This window comes from Megalops cyprinoides, chromosome 2 (assembly GCF_013368585.1).
Source record: "Megalops cyprinoides isolate fMegCyp1 chromosome 2, fMegCyp1.pri, whole genome shotgun sequence".
Lineage (NCBI taxonomy): Eukaryota > Metazoa > Chordata > Actinopteri > Elopiformes > Megalopidae > Megalops > Megalops cyprinoides.
This window is the reverse complement of record NC_050584.1, coordinates 46,480,922-46,500,868: the sequence shown is the minus strand read 5'-3', so window position 1 is coordinate 46,500,868 and position 19,947 is coordinate 46,480,922. Positions and strand designations below refer to the sequence as shown.

Here is a 19,947-nt window from a genome sequence, read left to right as displayed (position 1 = left end):
CAGAAATTACAAGTTTTTGGGTGCATCGTTTACCATTCGTGTTTTAGCTCTGTTAAAAATTGAAAATGGAAAGCTATTTTAGTTAGACTATTTTAGTTGGCCCTTGATTCTATTTCTGTTATTGTTGTTACCACAATTATCATGCCAATGTTATGTTGTATATTAGACTGCTACATAAAGTATAGCCGTGTTGGATATGAAGACCTGAACTCATTCAAACTTGTCTTTGTCCTGAAGACCTGAGGTTTCCATGTGCACGTCAAAGCATAAGAGAGATGCCAAAAATCTTGCAGGTCTTTCCAGTTTTGGGAGTTTTTTCTCTCTGAAGGTCAGCAGTTAGGATTACCGGGCTCTCTCTCCCTGTCAAGGTATAACGAGAGTGTTACGTATGTGTGTGTGTGTGTGTGTGTGTGCGCATGTGTGCCTGTGTGCGTGCTGCACCTGACCTTGTTGTTTCCAAAATCACTGTTGCGATGAAATGGGAAAGCACTCTGTTCAGCAGAGTCAGAGATTGATTCAGCAGAAAAAAACCCTGAAAATTGCCATCGGAAACAGGATGAATTTTCTGGCAGTTTCTCACTCTACGCTGGGACACAGGCCCAGCCTCACTGTTCAGACGGGGTGGTTAACAGCATCTCCGTCCCTTATGAAGCTGAACTCATTTAATGTTTTTCTGAGATTTACAGTACCAGTCAAGTTTGGACACACCTGATTAAGATAATGGGAAACATGCATTCAAAGACATTTTGATCTCAAGACACATGTTTAAATGCTTGAAATTTAAGTAGGCATTTAAGTTGATGTCTATGTATGAATTTCTTTCTATAAAAAGTTGTTTTTTAAAAATATTTTTCGGCTACTTTGAAGAATCTAGGATGTGATAGTTTTGATTTGTTTAACACTTTTTGGTCACTACATAGTTCTATTTGTGTTACATCATAGTTTTGATGTCTTTACTATTATTCTATAATGTGGAATAGTAAAAGTAAAGACTAAATGTTGTGTCCCAACATCTGACTGGTACTGAATTCCACATGAAACAGTCCGGCCTGCTCAGAAACAGGTCATTTTTACACTTACATACAGTTGTTTTTGATGGAGCTGTCAGGGTTGAGTGGAGGACTCCATTGCAGGAAGGGGTCAGCCCTACAGCATACCCCTGCCTACAGGGGGACGCCAATGTCAGCAGCTCTCGTGCAGGCCTCTCACAGGCTGTGCTTAAGGGATAATGAGCTGCCTTCCTGCCAGCATCTGCCCACGGCAGTAATTACGTTAAACACTGCTCTTACTTTCTGCCATGCCGCCGATTGTTAGCGTTTTACCTGACAGGTGCAGATCTCCCCCGCCCTGCACGACACTCAAACCAGGACATAGAGCTGTGAAAGGATCAGGAGTCTGGGTCTGGAACCCAAGTAATGCTGGGTCCTATTATCTTGGAGTGGGGCGGCAGTGTAGTGTAGTGGTAAGGGGCAGAACTCGACGCCGAAAGGTTGCCGGTTTGATTCCCCGCTGGGGCACTGCTGTTGTACTCTGGGGCAGGGTACTTAAGCCACAATTGCCACAATATCCAGCCGTGTAAATGGGTAAAATGTAAAAATTGTAACCTACGTAAGTTGCTCTGGATAAGAGCGTTGACAATAATGTAATGAGTGATGATCTATTTTTATTGCATAAACAATACAGGTCATCCTTTACATAAGGTATATATCTTTGCTCCTTCACTACAATGGTTTGTTTTCCTGGCAGCTAGTGCAGGTGGAGGAGGTTTAGACAAGCCTGCCCATTAAAAGATCCAGTATTTCATCCCACTGTAATGGTGTATTTTGCCAGTCTAGGTAGCGGGCAGGGTGTGGGTCGTCTGGCGTGTTACCCAGTGGTTACAGGGTATCTTTTCCTTTTATTTTTACCTGCTGATAGCATACTGTAGTAATTACTGTCTGGCGTCTCTCTGACTTTTCCCCGTCATTCTGCGAGCCCTGCATGATGCATCAGTCTGTGATTGGATCAGGGAGCCATCCGGAGGTCGCGCTCGGAGGTGGATGAACCCAGTCGACTTTCCGCATAAGCGAATTAGGAGTGACTGGGAGACCGGGCGCAGGGACAGAGCCCCCCCCCCCACCTACTGTTGGCCTGCTCTTTGAAGCCACAGCAGTGAGGCTGAGATGACCAGCATGGCCACTTTATTTCAGCTATTGTATGCCTGATAGCCTATAGTTGTCAAAAGTGTGTGGGTCAAACCTATTATATGGCTTTTCCTTTATTTTACAATTTTTGGTGTTTTTCTGGAGGGGGGGGCAGTCATTAACAGGAAAAAAAAATTTGACCAAATTGATTTTTGTTTAATTAGGAAAATATTGTATGCATATTGTAAAAACTAAGAAAAAGACTGTCCGTATGTGCCAAGAGGGTTTTACACATCTATCTGAAATGTTCAAAGACCTCTTTGATTTTAATTTAATAAATAAAATGGCAATATTCTCACAGTCCTACTTTTCGGTAGTAACATAAACTGTCTGTGACATGAAAAGCTTTTTATGATCTATTGTCGGAGATGCGCGTGAGCCGTCTTTTTTTAATCTGACTCCCCCGAGCTGCACGCATCACCCTGCAGCCTCTTATAGAAATGTCAGTTGTGCCTGCCATTCCCAGCATCCTTTGTGAATGACCCACACCTTCCTCTGTCAGGAAGCCTTTCAGTGCCCCCACTACCTTCAAGTTGTCAAGCAAATCCAAAGTTTTCTCACTGTCCTCTCACTCCTGGCTCACTGCTGCCTGTACATGAAGGAAGTGTGGAAGATAATGTAGAGAATAGTGCGCAGTTGACCACAAGTCCTATATTTTGAAGAAGTTCATATTGAGTTTTGAAGCATTTATATGAAGAAGAGTAAAAAAAAGCCATTGCAAAAAAAAAGCTTGCCGTAGCATTTTTCCTCCCTGCAAAGTGTTAGCGGCACGTCAGATCCAATAGACTTCCACAGTGCTGATTTTATTAAATCACCACAATGAAAGCCTAATTACGCTGACTGGTTTTATGAAGGTTTTATTTTCATCAGGTTACTGCTGTGTCTTCGCGGGGTTTGATATTCTGCAAGCTCGCTGGTGCCTCAGGGAGGCAATTTACCGGGTTATTGCTGCCCCCTCTCTCTGACCCGCTATCTGATATAGTCATACTGGAGTCTCACCATGGAGAACCAAGCACTTCAAAGGCGCTGCACGGACTGTCAGATACACTTGTGTGTATAACTCAAACCTGAACACATGCTAATTTGAGTGGGGTGGTGGGGGGTGGGGGGAGGGGGGGCAGGCATAGGCGCTCTGAGACCCTGAGAGGCAGATGACTCCGGCTGATTTTATACACATCTCTCAAGGAAATGGCTTCAGCAGGGGAAAAGCAGGTGCTTTATCGGGACTCTTATCCAAATAATGACTGTTAAGTCATGAAAGCCCAGGGGTAGCGGGGAACCCCAGGGTTCTTAAAACCTCGTAACAGTGTGTGGCTACTACCACAGCACAGCAAGGTGAGTCACTTGTGACACCATGCACTTTGAGTAGCTGAAGGTTATTCACTGTTCAGAAGAAATGCCCCTCCACTGCTTTTCTCCAGCTTGCTTACTAATTGAGATGTGCATTATGTTCAAAACCTGTGAAATTCATGGGAGCCTGCAGAGCTCGGCTCTCTGTGAGAAACATCTGAAGCCGCCACAGCGCTCAAAGCCGCGATAAAGGTCAGCGCAAATGCAAAACATGGGCAGCTTACTTATCAGGGATGGAACATGATGGTAGTCATTTCAGGGGTGCTTATAATTGGGCTTTTAGAAATTTGATGTTTATATTTGAAATATGCTTAACCTTTAAGCATGCCAGCCAAATATAAACTGTTTGGATGAAGCCAGTAAGATCTGCTCTTGCAGGGACTGAGATACAGTCACAAACAGTTTAGTGATAATTTAGTAATGACAGGCAATTCAGGTGCTTGTTTACCTAAAAAATAAGTTTTGTGTTTACTCAGCATGTCCTTTTGAGGACAGAACCCGCAATTAGTGTGTCCTTTTGTGAAAACAAAAGCACACGGAAAATCACCTTCATTACGGAATGTAAAGCAGGTAAGGCAAGTAGAAAAATCCTCCAAATCCATAATGTTTGAGCCTGTGATCGCTGTTCATGACCCAACCCTTGTGGCAGATAAATGGATGGGTGATTCTTCTTGGGGGAATTTGGTCATGGTAAAACATACAGTGCATACATGCATCAAATGGATTTCACCTTTACTTACTGTAGAGCAATGCTGCAGGACCTAGGCTAGAGCTGTGGATGTAAGTCTTTAATCCAGGGGGTATAATACCTGTCAGAGACTACACCCAAGCTCTCCTGTAACTAGAAGAAGAGGTCTACTTTACCCTTGATTTATGTTTACCATTTAAACTGAGCACTTAGCCCTGTGGCTTCGGGGAAAAAATGTCATTAAACACGCTGGCTCTGATTGCGTGCACCTCAGTGGGCTGCCTTTAGCATCTTGTATGTAATGTGTCGCTTCTGCTCTTTTGTTTTAATTAAAAGCGCATTGGCATTGCAGCTTTAAGCAGGTAGAGAGCGGAACAGCTGGCCTGGGCTTGGGCTACGGGCAGCAGGCCCTCCTGGTTCTACTGCAAGATCAAATTATATCAGATTCAATCAAATTAGCTTTGCCGATTATGAGATTTAAAAACAATAACTGCTGATAAATGCAGCGAGGGGAGGAATGCTTGTGGCCCTGGAAGCATTTCTCAGTTATTTTACATACTGGCAGTCCACTGGCAGCGCTATAATTGTCCCGCTATCTCTGCACTCGCCCCCTGTCCAGATTTACAGTGCTGTTGCTTTCTCCAGAGAGACGAGACCAAGGCGGGGGGGTGTAGGGGAGGTGTGCGATAAGGGCCGAGCTGGTGCCGAACAGGAGCGGGCTGGGTGGGAGAGATTGCAAATGGAGGTCACCGCATGTCTTGCTGTGTGGTGATGGGGCCAGCCGTCTGGACTGACAGATCCATCTCACCCCCCCCCCCCTTCCTTCCCCAGCAGATTAACAGGCCCTCACTCTTTCCACCCGCGCACATGGTATCACACACAGGGGGACTGTACTGTGTAGCTGCACGGATCTATACCTCACTCCACTGGGGATATGGCTGCTTTAATATCCATGGCATATGCAGGGGTAAATGCCATTTTGAATGTTTACTACAAGCAAGGAGTGTATTAATGAAAATGAAAATGTTTTTTTTTTTTTTTTTTTTTTGAAAAAACTCTAACAAGCATGATGTGATGATCATTTTTGTGCCAGAATTAAACAAACCAAGAAGTCGCTGATTTGTTAGTACTATGACCGACACAACTGTGAACATCTTGGACACAGCAACACACCTCCCAGAATGCTGCTAACGAGGAAGGGTGTACATCTAATAATTCCCACATCAAGACTGTCATATTTTTAATGTTTTTTTGCCTTTTAAAAATTATGGTGTAAGATAGTTTTGTTGTCTTCCATATCAGAGTATCATCATATAAATGAACACTTTTGCTTTGTGACTAAGTGATAAAGACTAGTTTTAGCCAAGACTTTCCACCTGGAAGTTCTCCAGCCTTGTCTGTTTTTTAGCTCTTTACATCTGTCTCGCCTTCTCAGTTCATCTGCTGCTCCTGTATACGAGCAGCTTGAGCCTCTAACGCCTCACCAGCTCGTCCTCACACAGCAGCTGAAAGGTCTCCCCAGAGACCCCCATGGCCTTTTAATGTTTAATGCTGCAAAATCAATAAAGAGCAGAAACGCAATTGTGGTGCAACTTCTCCCCGCAGGTTCGGATCCCGGGATGGCTTCTTGCAAAGGAGCCTGCTGTAGCATGCCCAGGGTGATTCAGTAAACAAAGAAACGGAGCACTCCTGCATTAGATTGCACTGATGGGGTGCAGAGGCAGAAGTGATTGGGTATTTTTCCGGCTCGCACCGGTGATGTTGGAAGCGGGCGACTTGTGCAGTGTAGTATTTTGTGTAGATTTTGTTGGGGCTTCAGCGCCCCATGATGCGGATGGTCTGGTGTGAAGCTGAGCCGCTATCACAGGGCAGATGCGGGAGCGGTTTGTTTCCCGCTGAGCGAACAGGCAGAGTAATTAACCTGCCCGTCTCGCTGGGGATCAAAGAGTGCTCCGAAGCGCCACACGCACCCTTTCACATTGCTCGCCGCACTCCCATCTCCCGACCCACTCACAGCACACAGAACCAGCTTTGTTCTGGCAGGCACCACTGGCCCCGGTACTCAGGAGTGCCAGATTGTAGTCGTCCTCTTTTGTTCTTTCAAACCCCTCACATCCTGCTGTGGAGAAAACCGCACCTTCCAGCGGCGTACCTTCGCTTGCTTCCCTCCATTTTGTCGCCTCCAGTGGTGATGGACATGGCTGGCTATTATTTTGTTGTTGTTATTCCGATCACGCGCGCTGGTACGGCAGCTGTCGCTACGGCGGGCCGAGCCGCGAGCCCCCTCGCCACTCCTGCGCTGGAATATTCAGCGCCAGTAGCCCAAGGACGTAGGCGCGCGGAAGGGGGCGAGCGGCTCAGAGGCCTGGGTCTCCCACTGGCCTGCATTATTGATGCACTGCTCCTCTAGCTGCCGCTCTGATTTTGATCAAAATGTTAATTGCGTTTTGTGAGTTTGTTTCTCTTTTTGCTGAAGTACCACCTTGCATCTTTGTTAATGTGTGTGCTGCAGTGGCTGTTGTTTTAAGTGTCCCACAATTTCTGTTAAAAGAACATCAGTGGTGTGGCGCTTGGGAAAAGATGAAGGAGGAAGGGGGGGGTGCACTTGGACTTGTGAACTGGAGACTGAAGACTGGGCGGTGAATGAGAGACCTGTGTGAAAGAGAATGTATAAGAACATTGATTGCCATGGATTGAAACTGAGTGATGGAAGCCGACAGAAAATGAGGAGAATGGTTTAGACTTACGACAACATGGCGCCTCTCCGTCAGCAAGAAAGCACCATGAACTTCGACCAAGATGGCGAGCGAGTGTCTTTGAGCCTCACACATACAGCAACAGACAATCTGGAATCTCCCTAGGCTCGCTCCACATGCATGGTCTGCATTAATTCTCCAGATATAGCACACTAAAGAAAAAAAAAACAGATACATGAAAGTCTTTCCATTCATTATTCATCTGTGAATTAGACCTCGCCTGAACGGTGTTGGGGTGGAGGGCACGGCGTGTACAAGGGGGTGTCACCGGGGGGGCTGTGGGCATATGGAAATGTCAAGTCCTTTTTTCAAAGAAGAAACACTGTGCCTCCAAGGAGCTTTGGCTTAGCTCCTATGGACATCTCTCCATCTTCCTCCACTCGATCTTTCAGACAATGGAAGAAGGTGGGAGGGAGGAGTCAGTGCGGAGAGGCGCATGCGCGGCTCCTTGTTTACTACACCAGATCTGCTGAAGGTTACCCCTGTCCTCAGGCCAGACCACTGATTGCTAGGAGAGTTCAATTTCACAAAGGGTTTCTAATTATCGCTCTTTCGACAAACCCGAACTTCCTCTAGGAATGGATTACTGTAACACTTTCCGATCAGGATTTATTTAGCGTCCAAAGCTGGCTTTGCACCCATCGTCATTCATGATTTGACAGCTGTAACCTTTTTCTCTGATTAATGTATTTAATTGATTTTATGTGTGTTGTTGCAAATTGATTTTCTTTGCTTTATGTATTGTCGAGATGAATGATTATAACATAGATTTTTAGTATATTTCAAATTTAAAAGCTGGACAAGTATTTTTTCATTAGCATTTGTTTTATTTTAATAAAATTGTATTATATGTAGAGAGTTGCCAGTTATTGTTGTGAGAGTGGATAGAGTATCATTAAAATTCCTCTTCCGATTTATTTATTCAGTGAAATTTTTATCCATTTCTTCCAGACTGATTGTCAGACAAGTGGGCCAGTCAGTCTCCTAGGTCTGAGAAAGAATGTGTGATTAAGAAAAAGTGACTCCTTTAGTGATACTTGACAAGAATTGAGACTTACACACACACACATGCGCGCTCACACACACACACACACACACACACACACACACATTCACACACCCCAGCTTTGTGGAATATGAGGCTTGGCCTTAGGCAGGGGGTGTTAGCATGCTATAGGAGGTGCCATATGTTTAGGTATTTCAAGACCTGTTCATTCTCAGGATGAAGAAAATCAAATCATTTTTTTATTCTGCTCTGCTCTCATGGTTGCAGGGAGTCTAAAAATCCCTTTGTGAGCAAAGAAGACCTGTGAAGATCTACTAAATAAGATTTATTTCAATGGCAAATATGATATAGAACGAATCGGCCTGTTTTTTTTTTCATTGCACCTGGATTTATGAAAATCCTTTTCAGTATCACCCCCTGACCTTGATAAAAGATGAAACTGCATCTGGTGTGGTGTTTGTATTGGGCAGAATTTAATTCAGGTTAAAATGAAATGACTCATCGTAAAGCATGGCAGTCATTTATCAATCATTTCCCGGCATCTGTTGCTTTTATTGGCCGTCTAGCTGAAGACAATATTAAGGTGTATGGAGAAGCCGTTCGCTAACACGGCTGTGCACCGAGTCTCTGCGAGCCCTGGCAGTGTCCTTCAGAGCCCCACTGTGCAAGATTGGCCCATTGTCAGACAGCAGGACTGACTGCAGATCGGCCGCTGATTGGTTGGCTCAATTCTCCGGAGAGCCCTGCTGCCGAGCAGGCGGTGTGGCTGGGGGTCTGCAGGGGTCTCCTGCAGATTCGCTTTTAATTTAAATTCTAATGGACCCCGTCACCAAGGAGATGGGAGCTCGCAGTGTACGTGGTGCGTTTGATTTTTTTTTTTTTTAGAAAGTGTTTTCAACAGCAACAGACAGGGCGTAGATTTGGATTGTTCCAATCATATAAGGAAAGTGATAATAGCATCCTCCCGCAGTAGTTTAAACAGAGTTGCCAGGATCTGGTTGTTCCACATTGATTTCTCTTTTGGGAATTAGGGAACCAACTCTCCAGTGAGCTTAGGTTTGCATTGAGAGACGCATGTTTCATGTATTGTGGAAAGCGTTTCAGTTTTCATTCTTAGCTAAATTAAATCGGGTGACCCTGCGAGGAGATGTTTGTAGGTTTAAATTGAGTTCCATCCCATGGGTGTGTGCGTGTGCGCGCGTTTGTGTGTGAGAGTGTGTGTGTACGTGTGTGTGGTAAAATAACAGGAGAAGATGTCTGACCCCTGCTGAGAGGAATCGCTGCTGCTGAATTGTGCCCTTGGCTAAACTGGCAGAAGAGAGAAGCTGTGACATTGACAGTGATTGGAAGAGGGTGCTGCAGTGAAGACTTGCCTGTGGGACAGACACGCTTCCCACTTGCTGAGGGCTCAGTGTTTTCGCACAGTGAAGCACACTCCTGCAGGTCTCATGTCTGTGTCCCAAGAAGGTGCCCCAGATCCCCGTAGTGTTCCTTTTCCATCAGCCCTTTCAACAACCAATTAAGAAGCAGATGGAGGGCAAAGATATTTTCCAAGGAAGATGTCATTATCTTATTATTTATGACTATTATTTAAAATCCACAAATCCTACAATAAGAGGAGACCAGGGTATTAATAATTTAAGGTGAACTCTCCCAGTCAGCTTGTTTCTCCTATTAAATGTTGAATTATTCAAAGTGTGTTTGATGAGAACTGTAGCTTTCTCATGTGAAAAGACCTTCCTGTTTCAATCCAAATAAAAGTCTCAAGCTGCTCTAATCTTAATATACATTTGCACTATAGTATTTTAGCATTCCAACACCAGCACATTCATTTGATTGATTAGCCAAGCTGCCCATGATCAGCCCAGTCAGCCGGTACCCAAGCCATATATATGCTGACCAGGTGTATTTAAATGTGGTGGTAGGGCTAGGCAATATAGCTGAAAAATTTATAAAATGTTTCACTTCAGTCGCTCTCGATAATTATCAAGAATTTTTAATGACCTGTTTTTAATAATTACCAGGAGAAAAAGGGTTGAATTTAACCACTTTATTTTGAATTTAAAATGTGCGCAATGTAAAAGTGTTTTGTAAGCATAGAAAATCAAAGTAAACTTTGAGGTAGATCAACCTAACATCTGAAAGATGTAACAAACATTATAAAAACCTCGAAAATTCAGTAAACAAAATGAGATAAAATGTAAACTGTAATGTAACTTACAAAATCACATTCAGCTTTGAGGTAGAGCGACCTAACATCAATATGTAACAAACTATATTAAAAGACAATAACTACCCAGTACACAAAAATGTCAAAAATAACCCTCAAATACTATTCACAATCATACATGCTTCATTTCAAATTGCGAGCAAGGAAGACAAGTTGGTTCATTCTCTCTGGTTTTAATGCTGCTCTGGTACATGTGATGACATTACCCCCTGCGCTAAAAATTCTTTCAGAGGGGGTGCTGGTGGCCGGGATGCACAAGTATTTCTTTGCAAGTTGGCTCACCCTTGGGAAGTTGCGCTCATGTAGCCTCCACCACTCCAGGGGTTCATACTCACTGTCTGCATCAGGAGACATCAGGTAGCTTTTCAGCTCGCTCTCTACTTTTTTCCTTTCAGTGAGAGGAAAGGCATCTTCATCGGGGCTTTGCTTTTTGAAGAAACTACCCAAAGATTTTCGTTGCTTCTTCATACCCAGTGTTAGAAATAGTTCAGCAGCAGCTCCTCCTTCTGCACCTGCTGCTTCTGTTCCAACTAAAGCCCCTGCCTGGGATTGGCCTTGGTAATCATCCATTATTTCAGACAATGCCCTCGTTTTAATGGCTTCTACCTTGTCTGGCTTGATGTACTGAGCCTTGAATCTTGGATCGACTAAGGTAGCCATGTCGAGCAGGTCGTCAGTGACCTGGTCTGCATATTTTTCATCGAGGTATGCCATGATTTTGGTCTTTAACTCTTTTGTGAGCTGAGTGTCCCGTTCACTGACATTCAGTAATTTTGTTCTGAACAGCTGGAGCACAGGCTTCACATATGACAGCGTCACATATGACTCCCCAAAAAGGGAATCTGTGAACTCCAGGAGAGGACTTAATGCTTCATGCACGGATTCTAGGACATCAATGTCCTGCCATGTTGGCACCAGGTGTCGGGTCTTCCTGTCTGAAGCCAGGACTTGAGCGATGGCCTTTTGCTGTTCCAGCACTCTAGCCACCATCTTCTGGCGTGAGCCCCACCAGGTTGGTGACTCGGTAACAAGCTGGTGTTTGGGGAGGCCGAGCTGTTCCTGAGCTGCTGCCAGATCTCTCTTTTTTTCCCACGAATATGAAAATGCTGCCACCACTTTCTTGCACATGTCAATGGCCCTTTCCACTCTTTTGTCCTTCCCTGCTGCACCTGAAAAAAGAGAGAGAAAATCGGCAGTATAAGCAACAGATACAGCAAGGTAATACTATAAATCATTGCAGCAAAAATACAAGTAATTCTTAAATAATAGCCGCTTTACAAAATAATTTAATATTATATAAAAAATAATAGATGATGTACTAGGGTGAAACCTTGCCCTAAAAAACAAACTAATATTCTTTTATCATTTCATTTTTATGATTAAAAAGTTATTTTTATTATTGAAATTAAAAGTGTAAACACTTGCAGATTTGTTGTGTGTCTATGTCTTAATTGTGCTTTTCTAATTGACTCTGGAAATATTCATATTATTATTGCTATTAACACAACCCAAGAAACTGTATGTGGATGACTATGAAACTACTGAATGCCAACGCTACTCACCAATAGCTGAATGCAAGCCGTGGCCAAAACATTCCAGTCGAGTCCAGTTGTTAAGTGAAGTGGCTTTTACCATATTCGCCCCGCTGTCGGTGGTGATGCACACCTGGTTGTTTTCATTCAGACCCCATGAGACCAGTGCATCAGTCAAGCCTTGTGCAATCAATTCCCCCGTGTGGTCCTCTGGAAAATATGCTGTTTCCAAGCATTTACTCTTCAGACCCCATTCGCCGTCTATAAAATGAACAGTCAAACTTATATACGGCTCACATGTGCGACTCGACCAGATGTCGGAGGTTGTGGCAAAATAGGAGACTGATAACAGCTCTTTTTCTACAGATTCCCTACATTCCGAATAAAGTTGGGGAAGCACTGTCCTTGAAAAGTGCTTGCGGTCCGGGACAACATAGCAAGGGTCAACCACGCTGAGAAGCTTTCTGAAGCCAGAGTTTTCAACCACGCTGAGTGGTCGCATATCCTTAGCAATGTAGTACGCTACTGCGTGGGTTATGTCATTGTATCGTTTGGATGTTTTGTCATACGGTACTGTTGGTGAGTACCTCTCCATCGTGGACTGTCTGTGGGTCGCAGATGTAGGTCTGTGGATCGCAGATGTAGCAGATGTAGATCGTGACTGACGACATGTTGCGTACTCCAAAGGGTGGAAGCGGCTAAGGTGATAAAATAAGTTTGTTGTATTCCCGCTCTTGGCCCGGACGGTTTTCCTGCACAGTTTACACACAACGGTGTTCTGATATCCGTCAGACTTAAAAAAACCAAAAAACTGCCATACTGGCGAGCTGACTGGTCCTTTTTTATCAACAATTTCCTCACCGTCTGCACTCATTTTCTCACTCCGCGCTGTTTCTGTTGTGTCACATGTCGATGGTGCAACCGAACAAGTCCTGTTAAATGATTGGCTGTTTGCGTGTCACTCATAGTACGCTCCATTGTCAAGGGATATGATAGGCTGTTCATGAGCCAGGGCGGGAGCACGCTTGGGGTTTGTTCATGCAACCGAACTTTGCGTATTCGTTAGCTTTCCTGGCGGTTTGAATTTAATGCATTTAAGTGAGACTATCGAGCGTTCTATCGAACAATTTTCTTATTGCTATTGATGAAGTGTCTATCGCGGTACATATCGCTATCGTTTTAGCCTACGTGGTGGCTTATGGCTCATAGGCATAATGATTGGGTTGATGGTGCTTTTTATCGTCAACATTGGTTTTGGCATCAAATATGATCATAGGTAATCAGAAAAAAACAGATGTTTTGTGCGTGGAAGAGGATTCAGTTGAGGACTACTAAGGAGGGAATTTAAATGGTATAGACTAGCGTACCGAGATAGCCACGTCACACTGGTGTCGGAAGTGAAATTCCCCATTCATTTTAGTCAGACGTTTTTTAAAACGCACTTTTAAAGTAGGCTACTTCTAGTGATTTATGGCTTACCATACATTTCCGGATTATATATTATGGTAACAACTTGCTACGTATATTGTTTATTTTAATTGTTTCGAGCTAAATTTTATGTAATTTATTTTTTTTTTATCTTATATGCTAGTACAACCCCGGGCTTAAAAACTACACGTCCCATGAAACCACGGAGCTTTCTCATTCCCGCTCTCCGGCCTTGCTAGCTAGTGTGTGGCTAATCATCGTTATCAGCTATCGCTGTAGCAGCTAACTTGCAAGCTCGTCTTTAGCAGTCATCGCTATCAGCGATAGCAAGCTCATCGTTAGCAGCAGTGGTGTCGCTTAGCCATATTCTTTTTATGGATGAGACCCTGAGTTTTCAGCGGGGCGAAAACCATTATAAATCAGGCATGTGGAGGAATTCAGTTGTTTTGAGGGTCATATCACCGGTTTGGTCAGGGCGAGCATGAGGGATAAGACCTACAGGGTGTCAGTGAGTCTAGGCCAGTGTAACGTTAGGTAGCACAGCTAACCAGCTGGCTAGCTAGCAAGCAAAGTCAGGTTACATTTTCACCCATCGAGCTTGCTAAGTGGGCTGATTGTTAGCCCACGATTTTGAATGTTGAAAAACACCCGAAGGCTTTGAGACATATCTACAGAGTCAGGAACTCCTTGATGTTTAAGCAAAACTATAATTCTGCTTACACGTGTAGATTTGGGCACTCGACTTGAGTGAGAATGCACATTCATTTAGCTACATTTGGTAGACGTCTCTCTGATGGTGTGCCTACAGAGATAACCTTCACGGTTTCCATGATGTAAAACTATGCCGTGGGCCATTTTGGAAACCTGAAAAATTTGCAGTCGTTCACATATGTACAGTGGCTGCAGTCCGGGATAAAGCACTGAACCATTTTATAACGATTACGGTTGTTAGCTAGCTAACCACCAACTCTACTGTGTCTTCCACCAGTGACCCTAACCGGGTTTAGAGCCAACGGTTTTCAAAACCGAAGATCCCAGAATGCCCGGATGAGATGGTGGTATCTGATTTGTCAGGACGTTCCCCCCGCATTGCTCTATGGGATATGTCGTTCGAAAAGTAGCCTACAAAACGAACTACAAGTCTTAAATCTTAACATTTTCGGAAAATATCGAAACATTTGACGAGTCCAAATATATCCTCACACCGAACAAAGATAAAACAAAGTAAAGATAGTGTGCGAAGCCCATTGTAATTTTCCCTAGGGAATTTACTTCCGACACCAGCGAAGAACCAATGATGACGTACCCACCTCGGTACTCTATATGACATGTACATATATTTGTATATTGTGGAGATGCCTAGCAAGCAGAAGTTTCAGGGCCATGGGTCAGCTCGTAGACCGTATACAGGTAGCTACATATTCTACTTTATACAATTCATTTATGGGAAACTACTGATAACTGTAAAACTACAGTCTTGAGTTGTAGTTCATGTTTATGCTTGCTTTCAGCAGGTCATTTTGATGTTAGCTAGCAATGCTGTGAAAACTTGTAACAGCTAAGCAACCTGGTTGAATAGATACTGCTCCTCTGACTAGCACATGTTAAGTAGTCTTGTTTGAACTGCTAACTTACCACTTAGCTAAAAATAAACGTATAAGGTTTACATTAGATTTACCCTCATATTAGAACAGAGTATCTGCTGTAGACCTCATAAATATAATATATTTTATGTTGCAGGCTAGGTATGTTAAACAGGTTCTGATCAGTACAGTTTGACTTCCATAGGTTTCCTAAGAAGGAAGGACAGGCTCACATTTGGTATTTTTGGTAAGTGAAAACAGTTGGAGGTGTAGCTGGGTCAGGCCAGCGGGAACAGCCAGTAAAGGTCAGTGAAAGTAGATCTCCTTGGGTTTGTCATTGAATGTTTTAGAGCTACTTTGCAGCAGAATGAACCAGTATCAGCTTTTGTTCATATCTGACAGTTGTGCAGAATATGAGAATTTTGCCTGGCTTCAGAGCAGTGGACCGTTATTACCTGTCATTCAGAGTTGTGCACACACACACAAACACACTCATACACACACAACATTGGGCCACGTCCCCAGAATATTCAGCTGTTGGAAAATTATGTCAGAGAAGTTCTGCCATGGAATAAAAAGAATTGTACTGGGGGAAAAAATTAGCAATTGTTCTCCTTAACACCACAGTACCCGTCTTCCGCATATTCTAGCCTCTGGGCATATTCATATTTCATTTCATCCACAGCCTGTGGATAATATATGCAAGATAAGTATTAATAATGCCCAATTACCACACTAACACAATCTTAATCCAGCTTCAGCATTCTTGCACCACATGTGCAGATGCTCCTGGAATGACTCTGGGGAGGCACGGCGCCAGGAAGCAGCCTGGAAAGCTTCACACTGCGGGTGGATCCCGTCCTGAGTGCGGTAGAATTAATTCAAGTAAAATCCTGTTCCATGCGTGCTGAACTTCATCTTAACACCCCACTATGGTCTTCCATGTGTACCTTATCTTTGAAATGACCATTTTAAATTTATTCTGTAAAATTACTTCACCGGTTAAATTCGTGTCTTTGGGCGTGTGTCATCTTGATTTTGAAACAGCTGACTTGAGCTTTTGTTGTTTTTCAGAGCTTTAAAATTATATGCGTAATTTCTTTTATTTGGAGTTTACTGCACTAACAAAAATACACACTGCAGATATCCTGGCAAGTGGCAGGTAATAATTAAGATAATTACCAATTTAGTTTTGCAATTTAGCGCATCGCAGGGTGCATTGTATTCTGGAGGCTGGATTACTTCACAGGGTAATAGCTCGTTCACATTGCAGGCGTAACTTTTCAAAGGTTCTGTATATGTCCTCTCTTTCATTTTGCTCAGATCTGAAATGTGTCTGAAATGCTGCTTTAGTGTCAAGTTGTACCTTTTTCTCTTTGTCTTCCATAGGCTGACTTCTAAATATGCACAATATGAATGTTTAAACATCCTACATCATGCTAAATTCTACATTTTTACAGTCATACACACATCCTGCAAGTAGTTTTGCAGATTAGGAGACGGAAGGACAATAGCTGATGATAGCTGTAAATCTTATAAATAATAATTGTAACTTGCTGTTCTCTGTCGAGTATCTTACAGAGAGGCAGGTCATGATTGCAGTGCTGTTTTTGGTCAAAGAAGAACATTTAAGACTAATGGCAGTGTGTGGAGGCAGCTGATACAACAGTGTTTCTTAGGAACCTTTCCTCAACATAATATTTATTTCTCATATGAATAAGTCATTTTACACCTAATCATTTCTGGTAGCCTGCATGCCTGCTTACTGAGCTCCAGTAACTCGAGAGTTTTAGAGAGTTCTGAAACCCTCCCAGCTGGCACCTGAGAGCAGATCTGTCCAGCCAGGAAGGAACTATGGTTCCCAGGAAGTGTCCTGACGAATGTGAGGTGCCACTGGGACTGCCATTAAGAATGAATGCAGTGAACAGAGGCCGTTTTTGGTAGTCAGGCAGGGTGCTGGTTTGGATCATGGCAAAGGCACTTAACTCTATCTCTTTGCCAGTGCACAGTGTCTCTACACTTTCCATGGTAGTTTTCCAGGCTGTCATAGACTGCTAATGTGGTACATCTTAACTCTTAAATTTCCCTCTTTCAAAGTTGCTACTTTCCATTAGTATAAACATAAATAACCATAAGAATTGACAGGTGGGGACAGTAAGTGAAGTGTTATAAGAAGTTTGTAGTAAAGTAAAGGGAGCAAAGCCAAAGAGAGAAGTGTTTAAACAGAATAAAAAATGTGACCAGGGACTGGCATCATTCCACTGAAGCAAGGGTCACAGGAACCCATGGGAAATAATGATCTTTAATGTCTTCCATCACTTCCTTAATTGTGTTTTCACTCATTCCCCAGTTGTGCACCAAACAACATTTATCTGCCAGTGGGTGTCTGCAATAAATGTCAACTAGAACAAGTAGTAGAATAGCAGTTTTGATTGATTGTGCCCCCATCTTGTGCAAGTGATTATCATGTGATTTTTGTATGATACTGTTTTCAACTTTAATAATAAGTCTATTAGGTCTGGCCATCAAAAGTCAAACTAGCGAGACTGCCCACAGCTAAACCAGATACTGTGACTACCGTAAAGTATGCTTACTATCAATAACACTGTCTTTCTCCTTCTCTGACTTCGGCCATACCCAGGTGTAAGGAACCATGCAGAGCATTACTGGGGTATTAACGCATCTAAGCTTTTGGGAGGAGCGGATCATATCAGGGTTGAATCAGCAAGGTCAGCCCCAGTGACCCATTTTGAGCTGACCTTTTTATGAATGTCGGTGAAGTTACTGTACTTCCCTCAGGCCATGCCTGCCCCAGTCCCAGCAGCAAACACATGCTCACACGCAACTTAGCGATTTCCTCTGTAAGCGGCAGCTGTCAATCACACGCAATAGTATTGTAACAACTTTATCCCTATCCATTTTTCTCCAATGTGAATGAAGTTGTTAAACAACTCAGCTGCTTACTAGATAGATAGAAGAAACTACTGTGAACCCCACCCTCCATCCCTTGCAAGAGCAGATGGATGAGTTCCTAATGACAGACTGCTTTTGATGAAATGGCTGACATGCTAAACACTGCAGGAAATTGTTTTTTTTTTTTTAATTTATATAGCCTCTCATTATCTCCCTCTTGATGCAAATGTTTTCATCAATAGATGCTTGTCTTATGGGACTTCATGCATCACATTTTGTTTATTAAAACATCAGTAGTTTTTCTCTTCAATAACTACTGCTAATAATAATAATATTCTTAGAGATGACAGTATGTATTTTAAATAGCCTGCTACAAGTTCTTTTTGTCCATTGATATGTTTGTAGATGATATTTTCTGAGTTTGCCATCTTGTGCTTCACGTCCATGTGGTGAAGCATTGTCTACCAAGTTATGTCCCTGCAGAGACCTGCTGTACTTATGCAAATGTGTGGAAATTCTCACTGAAAAACCTTTGCCTGTAATTTAATTTTACTACTTCAGCAGACTTTAGATTAGGATTAGCTAAAATAAGCATGCTGTGTTACCCTTCAGTTGCACCCACTAATACTGTTGTCAGAATCAGAGAAAAGAAATCAGAGGAGACACTCAGGTTATAATGCAAACAAGGCAGCCTTCATTTCCTTTGTTTTTCCCATTTTGAAAGCCACATATAGAACTGTACAGGCTGTACGTCATCTAGATAATAAGCATTTTAAAATGCTTACATGTTTTTAAGATACATAAGACTGAGGGATTTTCTTGATAGCTGTGTCTCTTCTAACTTGTTTATATAAGGGTGGTTGCTGTTGTAGACTGTCAGTGCTGTGCTGAGAATGAAATCCTTGCCTGACACAAAATAGCTGACCTCCTCAACACCCAGTGGAAAATCTCCGTTGAGCTGCATGAATATTCCATGTCTTGATGAATGAACTCTCCCTAGTCTGATGTAAATTTGATTATGTTCGCATTAGCATTTTGTCCTATCCCTGAGGCCATGTTTGTCTTTTGTCTTGAGAGGCACGCACTCTTTTTAGATTGATAATAATGGCGGCAAATAGTGGTTCCTTACAAAAACTAAACATGCTCTGACAAAACATTATGTTGTATGACACACATGCTCTTAGCTGTGTGGAAATTCTGATAATAATACCCCCTTCAGTGAGCCTGCAAAGATTGCTCACTGCATAGAGTAAAGAGACACACACTGTCTCCCCATGCTGTAGGTCATGTGTCATAGTGCACATGTGCCTCTTCCCTTGCAGTGGCTCACTGAGAAGGATGCAGTCACCACAGGAGTCTGACGGGTTCCATATTGCGATTTTTTTACATCACTGTTTATGCCTCAAAGACAAAGAAAGAGGCAATGATGGTAATTATCCCGTGTGAGGGAGCTGCCCCCACCTCTTCGTCTCTCTGGGTCACACGCCTTTCTGCTCATTGCCTTTGTCAAATGGCTCTGGCTAATTAGTCCTTTTATTACGTGTCAGTTTTCTTGGCGCTGCTTGTCATTTGCCAGCAAGGCGCAGTGAATTGTCACACTCCATAAATTTCAGCTGGAGGCTCCATAAAAATGTTTGTTCAGAGGGAGATTGCTCCTTGAAAGCAGAGGTAACTGTGGATAAGTGCCTAGCATACAGGTGTTTTATGAAAGGTCCTGCTTCCATTTGGGCTGGTGATCCTTGCACAAGGACCCAGTATCATAGCTTTCAGATTATGGCTCAGAACATTGCATAAGAGCTGCTTGTCATCTCCTTTTCTGTGTAGAAACTGAATACATTTTTAATAAGAAGTCAGAACATGTTTTGTACTCAGTTATCTTCTATACCTGTGGTTACAAGGTAGATAGTTTCAGTAAGGCAATTGAAGGCAGGTATTGACACATCTATTGTCAAGATGTAGAAATGAGTCCTTTAGAACTTGTATTTCCATTACGACTGTATTGTGACCAGTAATACAACAGAAATATTTTAGTAATCAGTGCAGCATTTTTACATCTTATGCTGAATATAATAGGTGCTTATAGGGATGTTTACCCATATTTTCTTCTATTCAGAGGAAAGATGTGAAAATGGCATGTTAGAGGTGGTTCTGTGTCATCACCTTTGACAGATAAACACGTCTGACAGAAAGCTATTACAAGTTCACACAAGACACTGTAAGATTTTTCCTTCACAGCATTTTTCATAAGTGTTCTATGACTTTGTAAAACTTTCTCCCA

General features: G+C 42.9%; 1 protein-coding gene across 1 annotated transcript in view; it reads left to right on the top strand.

Annotated features, from left to right (window-relative positions):
• LOC118773624 (xenotropic and polytropic retrovirus receptor 1 homolog) overlaps positions 1-19,947 on the top strand; it is an 82,628-nt gene that overhangs the window by 13,102 nt on the left and 49,579 nt on the right. The gene's annotated exons all lie outside the window — the stretch shown is intronic.